The sequence below is a fragment of the Capricornis sumatraensis genome, chromosome 20 (genome assembly GCF_032405125.1).
Source record: "Capricornis sumatraensis isolate serow.1 chromosome 20, serow.2, whole genome shotgun sequence".
Classification (NCBI taxonomy): domain Eukaryota; kingdom Metazoa; phylum Chordata; class Mammalia; order Artiodactyla; family Bovidae; genus Capricornis; species Capricornis sumatraensis.
Genome location: NC_091088.1, coordinates 54,587,518 through 54,598,512, shown reverse-complemented (window position 1 = coordinate 54,598,512; position 10,995 = coordinate 54,587,518).

Here is a 10,995-nt window from a genome sequence, read left to right as displayed (position 1 = left end):
CTATGGACTCATAAGCCATATATTAAGACAGGTGAAATTTCCTTATGCTTCCCTCATGAAATAGACAAAATATTAATATAGGGATAATTCAACAAGAGTTAGCAGTTATCCTGAATATTAGAGTACTGGTATGTTCTATCAATAAAAATTAATCAGAAGTTGCAACATAACCAATGAAAAAAGGAACTGTATCATAGCATGTTTATGGCAGTAGTTCAATGTTTTATTTTTAGGGCCCTCAAGATGAGTTAAAAAGTTCTGGTAAATATCAAGAGAAGCAGGATCCCTATCACAAAAGCTTTCAGCACCAACTTAAGAGGCTTATACTTGGTTCTAAGTACACCTGTGAGCCTTGGGAAGCTACAAGGAAAGCAACAGGTCATCTTCTGCCATCAGACACCGTTTATTAAACAGAACAATTGGTGAAGGTCAAGTGTCTCCACCCCTGAAGACTGTCCCATCCCCAGAACCCCTGCTGCAAAAGCTGTCACATGGACAGAAAGCATGGTTTGGAAATCAGGGGATGTTTATTTCAAGGGGGCCTGTCATAGAGAAGCTACTCAAAACAGACATGTGGAAGGAGCGCACAAATAACCAAGTGAGTGAGTGTGCACCGCTTCTAACCTGAATAGTAAACCTGGGACATTGTTTCTTATAGATCTCTCTGATATACAAGATCTACAAGGGTGATGTCTCCTCCCACCTCCCTTGATGGTGAATGGTTGGGGCAGGACAAGAAGAGAGACTCCATCTATATAGGGAACAGAGCAATTCTTGAAAATAGCCCAGACTCTAATGGGAGCATGCCTCAGATCTGAATGAGCTGAGTATATTAAAAGCAGTTGAGAACAGAATCCAGGCTTCACTCCCTGCTTCTGTGTGACCTTTTGCAAGCACAGCTAAAGCATCAGCTTGGAGATTCTACCCTGTGGTGCTGAAGTACAGTCCCTCGAGATGCCTTAAACCAAAAGCCATTGTATGGTATAGTTCTCAATAAGCAGAATACCCAGGTTTGGGCAAATGAGAGGTGGATGGAGAAGTGACCCCTCTCACCATGACTCTTATGACCCACTTGGAGAATATGAGTTTCTGTCCTGGAAATTCCAGAGCTTGCAGCTCTAGAGGTCTTGGTTTTCAGGAGAAGGACCACATCCACCAGAGGACACAGCCAGAGTTTCATTAATCTTAAGCTCTGGTTGCCACCCAATCACTTTTGGGCTCTTCATGCCAAGAGAACAGCAAGCAAAGAAATAGATCACTATACCGGCAGGATACAGAACTGATGCCATGTAACAGGAACAAGGAAGAATACACCTAGAACTTTTGATGTTTCCATGTCCAAAACTAACTGTAGATAGAAGATTGCAGCATCATCAGTGCAATGAGGGAAAAGTACTAGGGGTTCAGATCGCTCAGACAAGAAGGCATATAGTTTATTCCAGCAAGTAAGCAACACAGATCAAGAGAAGTACTGGCCACGTATGAGAGAAGTCTAGAATAATATAGAAGTAAAATTTGACCAAGGCCAGCCAACTACAGCAGTGAAGACCTTAACCTGTCCAATGGTATATCTTTTTGAAAGACAAGTGTGACTTGCTGCCACTTGACAATCAGTGGCAGGATGGACTGAACTTCACTGAGGCACCAGTAGACATGAGTGGTGCAGGGGAGACTCTAACAGAAACCATCAGCACCCTGCTCACACTTCTTCCCTGCGCACCAGTGGATTTCCAACAGCCAGAACCTTCATCAGTGCCTTACTGTCCTTTTCTGGAAATATAGGAAACAATATTCCCCATAGATGCATGGCAATCTGGAAATGCCAAGGAATTAACATGTACCAGGAAACAACTCTAATCAAAGACACTCAGGAGTTGGTGTATAAATTGCCCAAAACCCTCAGTCTCCCATGAGATAATTCTGAGGCATGGGTTTTGTGTTACTTCCCAGAGTTTTCATGTGGCCTTAACTTTCTGCTTTGCACTGTAGTCACTGGGTTAATAAAGCACTCTTTATCACCTTCCCTTCCCTGTTAACACATCCCCCCCACTTCACTTCCCAAATAAATCACTGGCACTTGCTCCCAGGTCTAAGGGTCTACTTCTGGAAAAACTCAAATAAAGACGACATTCTGTAATATTTTTCAACAGTTTCCCTTTTCTGTTGCACCTTGAGGATACGTGCACACGAAGTCACTTCAGTCGTGTCCAACTCTTTGTGACCTATGGACTGTAGCCCACCAGGCTCCTCTGTCCATGGGATTCTCCAGGCAAGAATACTGGAGTGGGTTGGCATGCTCTCCTCCAGGGGATCTTCCTGACCCAGGGATCACACCCGTGTCTCCTGCGGCTTCTGCATTGCAGGTGGATTCTTTACCACTGAGCCACTGGGGAAGCCCAGCTTAAGGATAGTTTCTTGGGCATAAGCAAATTTAAGATAAACCTTAAGGACAGTTTATCTTAAATTTGCCTATGTCCAAGACTCTTCATCTCTCTTCCTTCAGGTTTCATTTTCTAGGCATATTACTTGTTTTGTTTCAGGTGAGAAAGCTCTTGATGTGTTCCTATAATTGACACTTTTTATAAGCATTTCTACTGTATATGTGCCAATTGTTATTTCTAGTATTACTAAAATAACTGTAAAATACTTATCCCCAAATTCCCAAAAGGCTACAAGTATGTAAACAGAACCCAGCTCTTAGTCTTGTGCAACCTTTATGCTTCTTTACGGACATTTTCAATTAACAGTTTCTGGGTCACACAGGCCTGATATTTTTTATCAGTGACAGTACACATCCATTCTACTAGTTAAGGTCTACCATAAATTGACAACTGCAATATTAATTTCTCCTGCTAGCCAAGCAAAATCCAGAGCCATGAATCCTATACGACTATAGTTCCAATAGCCACCATTATTTCAAAAGTTATCTGATCTAAAGAAGTTATCACTAAGATCTTTTAACAAGTGGAATATGCAACCTCGTTGATGGTAATGTTATTCTCCAAATACACTGTCCTTCTCTTATATTACTGTGGTGGACTCTGCTAGTATTTCACAAAGTCCTTGTCATTTTTTCCTTAGCATAGAGATAAGCACACTTCCCAACCTCCTTTGCAGTTAAGCATTTCTATGCCTGACTTGTAGCCAATGGAATATAAGTCGTGGGCACCATGTCCAAGCTTGTCCCACAAAAACCTCCTATGAAGGCTCCATTTTCCCTTCTTCTTCAAGCTGACTGGAAGCAAATCTCCAAGGTGACCTGGGAACCCATGTGCTAAGGAATGGCAGGGCTGAAACCAACCTGGTTTCCTGAAAGACAGCACAGAGCACTCCAATTAAAAGGCAGAGATTGGTAAAAATTATTTTTATGATTCAAATATATGGTGGCTCAGATGGTAAAGAATCTGCATGCAGTGTGGGAGACCCAGGTTCAATCCCTGGATCAGGAAGATCCCCTGGAGAAGGGAATGGCTACCCACTCCAGTATTCTTGCCTGAAGGATTCCATGGACAGAGGAGCCTGGTGGGCCACAGTCCATGGGGTCTAACAGAGTCAGACACAATTGAGCGACTAACACTTTCACTTACATGCTATCTACAAGACACAAATCAGATTCAAAAACACAAACAGACTAAAAGTAAAAATATGAGAGAGATATACCAAGCAAACAGTAAACAAAAGAAAGCCAGAGTGGCTATGCTAACACTTGAAAATCAGACTTTAAGATAAAAATTATTACTACAGACAAAATTTTTTTTTACTGGAGACAAAGAATGACATATTAAGAGAGATCATTTAATCAAGAAGTAAACAAACATATAAGCACCACCAACAGAGCCCCTAAATACATGAAGCAAAAAACAAAATCAAATGGAGAAACAAACAATTCGACAATAATAGTTGGAGATTTCAGTATTCCACTTTCAATAATGGACAGAACAATTAGCCAGAAAGCCAAGGAAGCGGAAGACTTGTACAACTAATCCTATCAGAAATTTATCATTCACCCAACAAGAGAATGCAGATTCTTCTCAAGTGTACATGAATCATTCTCCAGGGTAGACCATCAATTCAGTTTAGTCAGTCAGTCCTGTCTGATTCTTTGCCACCCCATGGACTGCAGCATGCCAGGCCTCCCTGTCCATCACCAACTCCTGGAGTTTACTCAAACTCATGTCCATTGAGTCAGTCATACCATCCAACCATCTCATCCTCTGTCGTCCCCTTCTCCTCCCACCTTCAATCTTTCCCAGCATCAGGGTCTTTTCAGATGAGTCAGTTCTTCACGTCAGGTGGCCAAAGCACTGGAGATTCAGCTTCAACATCAGTCCTTCCAATGAATATTCAGGACTGATTTCCTTTAGGATGGACTGGTTGCATCTCCTTGCTGTCCAAGGGACTCTCAAGAATCTTCTCCAACACCACAGTTCAAAAGCATCAATTCTTCGGTGCTCACCTTTCTTTATAGTCCAACTCTCACATCCATACATGACCACTGGAAAAACCATAGCTTTGACTAGATGGACCTTTGTTGGCAAAGTAATGTCTCTGCTTTTTAATATGCTGTCTAGGTTGGTCATAGCTTTTCTTCCAAGAAGCAAGCATCTTTTAATTTCATCACTGCAGTTACCATCTGCAGTGTTTTGGAGCCCCCAAAAATAAAGTCTGTCACTGTTTCCCCATCTATTTGCCATGAAGTGATGAGACCAGATGCCATGATCTTCGTTTTCTGACTGTTGAGTTTTAAGCCCACTTTTTCATTCTCCTCTTTCACTTTCATCAAGAGGCTCTTTAGTTCTTCTTCACTTTCTGCCATAAGGGTGGTGTCATCTGCATATCTGAGGTTATTGATATTTCTGCCGGCAATCTTGATTCCAGCTTGTGCTTCTTCTAGTCCAGCGTTTCTCACGATGTACTCTGCATAGAAGTTAAATAAGCAGGGTGACAATATATAGCTTTGACATACTCCTTTTCCTATTTGGAACCAGTCTGTTGTTCCATGTCCAGTTCTAACTGTTGCTTCTTGACCTGCATACAGATTTCTCAGAAGGCAGGTCAGGTGGTCTGGTATTCCCATCTCTTTAAGAATTTTCCAGTTTGTTATGATCCACACAAAGGCTTTGGCATAGTCAAGAAAGCAGAAGAAGATGTTTTACTGGAACTCTCTTGCTTTTTCAATGACCCAGCGGATGCTGGCAATTTGATCTCTGGTTCTTCTGCCTTTTCTAAATCCAGCTTGAACATCTAGAAGTTCAAGTGGTTTTTTTTAAGTTGTTTCAAGCTAGTTTATTTAGGGTTTCCATTTTCACTCCTCAGTCGATTTTATGTATTTCTCATATGCTTCTTCACTAGTTCATCTAGTTCTAAAGGGTTACTGAATGTCATCTTCATCAGCCAACCATCTTCATAACAAGATTTGTTGGCAAGTCCTGGACTTTCTGCTAGAGTTTTATAAATTTCAGTTACTTCTGATAGAGAATAGAGTTCACTAGGAGCTTTCACACTTTTCAAGCCCCAAACTCCTCTTGTTTGTTCAATTTCGTCCCAACTTCAGGCAGACTACGGTAAACATCTCCCAAAGCTTCTTGTGCAAAATTGCTAATTCCCAGTGTTTCAACACCGTTTTCTGTTGTAACACATTCGTGTTTTTCTGTGAATTTCCGTACCCACAGCAGAGCGAGGCCGGTGCACAGCACTCAGACAGCACCCGCCCACATTCCCCAGGGCGACGGCGTGCACTGTTCCAAGGCGGGCAGAGGGTCTCCACGCAGCACTTAGAGCACTCGGGCCCGCGGGGGCGGGGCGGCCCCGCCAATTCAACATTTTTAAAAGGCTGAAATCGTACACAGTATGTTGAGCACAACAGAACTAAATCAAAATCAACAACAGAAGAAAATTTGGGAAATTCACAAATGTGTGGAAATTAAACAATAGTCTCCTGAAGAATCAACTGGTCAAAGAAAAAAATCACAAGAGAAATTTTAAAATATTTTGAGATAAATGAAAACAACTTATCAGGTGTAGCACAAGCACTGTTTGCAGGGAAATTTAGAGTTGTAAATGACTATATCAACAAAAAATAAAAATTTCAAATAATTTCACCTTCCACTTTAAGAAACTAGAAGGGAAAACTAAATCCAAACAAGCAGAAAGAAATCATTTTCAGACAAAATCAAGAATCAAAAGTTGGTTCCTTGAGAAGATTAACAAAACTGACAACTGTTAGGGAGACTGACCAAGAAAAAAAAACCACCTCAAATTATTTGCAATTGTCAAAGAAACTAATTTTAATGTTTATTAGAACTTACAAACATTCAGCAAAGTTACTGGACAAGGCAACATGGGAACCACTGGCATTCTTATACACCAGCCCAAGAGTCCCACAGCAATAAAGAGCCCATTCACAACAGCAAACAAAGGCTTAACGTTTCTAAAAATCAAAAACAATAAAAGGCAGGCAAAGTTTAAATTGCAAAATGTATCACACACATAAAGCTTATATAACAAATTAGAACAATTAAAATGAAATTTTAAAAAATAGTCATATAACCACCAAGCTTCAGAAATAAAAACATTTGTACCTGTGAGATGAGCTCAAACCTGGGACCCTTTGCTGCCGTGGTTACACCTAGGCAAGGTGCCTAGACAAGGGCCTCCTAGAGCAATAAAATATAAAGAAACCATAAGGAACTAAAGATAACTGCGTGCTGCAGGGTTGAGGCAAATTATGAACAGGATACAAAAAGACCAAAAACCCAAACAGCACCACCAAGCGGATGGGCAGATCAACTAACCCATCCCTCCATCCACCCCGGCCCTCACCCCGACGCTCACTCCCATATAGGAAACCGGCTCATCACTCCTTCAGAGAGCAGAGCAAGAGAACCTGTTCCTTGTTTTCACTCACTCCTACAGCAACACGAGTCCCAATAAAGCCTCGCCTGAATGTGCCTGGCCTGTTCAATGTCCGTTGATTAAAGAGGCTAAGAACCCTGGTTGGTAACACCTGTGAATCTCCCTAGTCATCCCTCCCCACTGCCTCAACTTGCTCACTGCCCCAGGTAAACTCCATTTTGAATTTGTTTCTCATTCGTTTTTAGTCACAGGTTCACTAGCTACATCTATGAACAATTAGGGGGGAGAAAACTATAAAACTTATATAAAGAAAACTGACACATACATCACATTACTACACGAGAAAGATTCATTTTAAAAATTCCAGTTCTTCCCTAAATTAATCTAAGAATTCAAGAATTCCTAAGCAAAATCCCAGTAGGCTTTTAGAGAAATTCTCAAACTGACTCAAAACTTCACACTGTAAAGTCCAAAGAGAACTGAGACAATCTCGAAGAACTAGAAAGGAGATTCAAGCTCATTCACTGTCAATAAATCACATATTAAAGTGTCTGATATAAATATAGTAAGACAACGCACTGGTGCAGATAAGCAAATAAATTAATAGGAAAGAACAGAGGTGGGACTTAGCTCGTGATCCTGTGGTTAAGAATCCTCACTTCCCACTGCAGGGTCCATGGATTCCATCCCTGGTCAGGAAACTCGGATCCAGCGGGAAGGGAAGGAGAGGGGGAAGGAGGACAGTCCAGATACAGACCCAAGCACAGAGGTGGCATTACAAGAGGGTCTGGAAGACAGTTCCCCTATAAGTTAGGAGCAGTCTGGGATGAAAGTTTGGGGAGTTGCAACTGTAGGGTAGGCAGAGAAGCCTGCCAGAGACTTAGATTTAAGAGGAAGGGCAGAGGGGTAGATGGTGTGGAGAAAGAAACATGAAAGATGGAGGCTGGGAGAAAGAAAATGAAGAGCGGGAGAAGGAGAAAGGTAAAGTGGATGCGGGAAACGGAAAGAGAAGACAGCAGGGGGAAAGACCAAGAAGGAGAAGGAATAGAGAGGAAAAAGGGAAGGTGAAAGAAAAGCTGGAAAGAGAAAAGCAGATGGGAAACACAAAGAGGTGCAAAGGCATATGGGTTAACAGCAGACACAGGAGGGCCATTTCAGGTTTCCAGCACCAAAAGTTGCAGTTTTCCAAAACAAAATAGGGTCTGAGACACTGATGCTGTGAGTGTGTCTTACCAAGAATTACTTGACTAAGATTCAAAGTGTGAAGCAGCCGTTCTCATTCGTTAGGTACTAAGAGCAACTTCAGTTCAGTTCAGTCGCTCAGTCGTGTCTGACTCTGCGACCCCGTGAATCGCAGGACGCCAGGCCAAGATCATGGCATCTGGTCCCATCACTTCATGGGAAATAGATGGGGAAACAGTGGAAACAGTGTCAGGCCTCCCTATCCATCACCAACTCCTGGAGTTCACTCAAACTCACGTCCATCGAGTCGGTGATGCCATCCAGCCATCTCATCCTCTGTCGTCCCCTTCTCCTCCTGCCCCGAATCCCTCCCAGCATCAGGGTCTTTTCCAATGAGTCAACTCTTCGCATGAGGTGGCCAAAGTACTGGAGTTTCAGCTTTAGCATCATTCCTTCCAAAGAAATCCCAGGGCTGATCTCGTTTAGAATGGACTGGTTGGATCTCCTTGCAGTCCAAGGGATTCTTCAGCCAGACGGAAACAGCATAACTAACCTTCTCTCAGGCACGGTCTCCACACCTGTGAGTTCAAAGTGCGGCGCGTAAGCAAACACACTCACGCTCACGCATGCGCAGAGTAATACATACGCACGTGCGCACGCACTCACGTGGTCACACACAGTATCGCGGTGTCTCATTGTTCCGCTGTTTCAGAGAAGCAAGCAGTTGAGCCTGTGGGTTCGAGATGCCCAAGTTGCCTACAGGCAGCAGTGTCCCGCCGACCCCAGCGTGGCAAAAACCGACTGCAGTGTCCTGCAGGTGGAGATAGGCTTCGAGAGGTGGCCAGCAAGGCCCACGGAGCCCCAGAGGGATGCTGCATGACGGACAAGGTTGGAGAAGGCCTCTGACCACAAGAGGACGCGGGTCTCTGAGAACTGCCCTGGCAGGAGAATGGCCCCCGGCCCAGCTGCCTTCCCACAACCCCAACGCAAGCGCGAGGGCTTCAGGCCTGAGTTGGAGCAAGTGCAGCCTCTGTTTGGGGAAGGGGTGCCCAGTGCACAGGCAGCCAATTAAGAGGGTATGGCAAACCCAGCTGGGTGTTTGTGGATGTGTGTACAGCAAAGGAAACATTTCCACGATAGCCTCTGGCAAACGCGTAATCCCAACGTGTTATCTGGATGCCTGTACATTTATGTAAGATCTCTTTGTGTCTGTGGCTCTCAGTCGCCTGGCTGCAGAACTCGACTATGATAGGCTGAAAGACATGCGATATCCTGTACATCAAAAGAGGAGAAGGCTGCCTTCAGAGAAACCTGTCCTTCTCTTTTGGATTCTTTTAAGAGAGTCTTTTGCCAATCCTACAACGGAAACATTTTTATTCCAGCATGTGGTGTGGAGTGCCATGGACTGTAAATAGGGGGAAAGAAAGCACTTCTTTCACAGTTTGGAGAAAATGGAAGAGTATGATCAGGAAACAGAAAATAGGTACTATTCGTGTTGGATCTTCTGAAGCCAGTTTTTAGAAAAATCTTGATTGATGTAGACTCTTTTTTTGTGTGTGTGTGTGTATCTTGCATTTTATTTATTTATTTATTTTTATTTTTACTTTATTTTGCAGACTCTTTTGTCTTCATTTTGGAAAGTATCTTTTAGCTTTGCCTCACTACAAAAATTGGTTTTACAAGAATAAAGCTTGACTCAGCAACTTGCAAATAGCAAAGTCCATGAATATTAACCAAGTTGAGAAAAGAAAGAACCATAAGATCCAAGTTTCTAAATTTAACACCTGGAAAATTGGTGTCCTGAGTCTTCACTGGGGCTCCTGGGTTCACTGCCCACATGATTTTTATTAGATCTGTTCCTCTGCTGAATTAACAGAATTTCCTAACCTTGCATGATTCAGGAAGTGAGCCAATCTGATCAAGATGCATTATCCTTTTAGTGTTCTATTGATACTATTCATGAATAGTCTATTTAGGATTTTTCCATCAGTATTCATAAGTGAGATTGCTATATGTGCTGTTGTGTAGTCTTTCTTGGCTTTTAAAATAGGTATACTCACTTTATACAAAGAATTTAAAAGCTCCATTAATTTGTGTGTGTGTGTGCTCTGAGATACTTTAAAATGCAGTGGGAAGGTAAATGATGTTATTGGTTCCAACAGAAGCAGAGACCTCCCACCCATTGACCCCAGGCTTTGCCATTGGACTTAACCTGGCCAGTGAAATGTGAGCCGTAGTGATGAGTGTCACTTCTGGACAAAAATTTGGAGAGCGTGTGTAGTTCCATCATTTCTATGTTCCGTCTTGCCACAGGAATGGCATGTCCCAAGAAGGCAAGGCTTCTTCAGGCTTGAACTGAGGAAGATACATGGAACAGAATCACTGCTGACCCAGAGCAGATTGTAAGTAAAACATAAATTCTGGGGACATCTGGTACAAGATTCCACATGCCCTGGGGCGACTAAGCCCATAGGTCACAACTAGTGAGCCCGAGGGCCTAGAGCTAGTGCCCTGCTACGGGAGAAGCCACTGCAATGAGACGCCTGTGCACCACCATGGAGAGTAGCCCGCGCTCACCACAACTAGAGAAAGCCCACACATAGCAGTGAAGACCCAGTGCAGCCAAAAAACAAATAAAAGTTTTAAAAATAATAAAAAACTCTATTGTCATAAACCATTGAGATTTGGGTGATTTTTATTAGCAAAGCAAATTACCACTTATTCCTGGTTCACAGGAAGAAGTGTGGGCTGGAGCCCTTAGGCCAGCCAGCCTCACTCCCAGGAGCAGTAGCCTCCCGTCATTTGGAGCCACATAAAACTTCCTTAGACAAAGGATGGAAAAAAATGGAGTACTTGTGGGAATTCTGTGGTGGTCCAGTGGCTAAGACTCCACACTCCCAGTGCAGGAAGCCTGAGTTTCATCCCCAGTCAGGGAGCTAGATCCCACATGCCTCAACT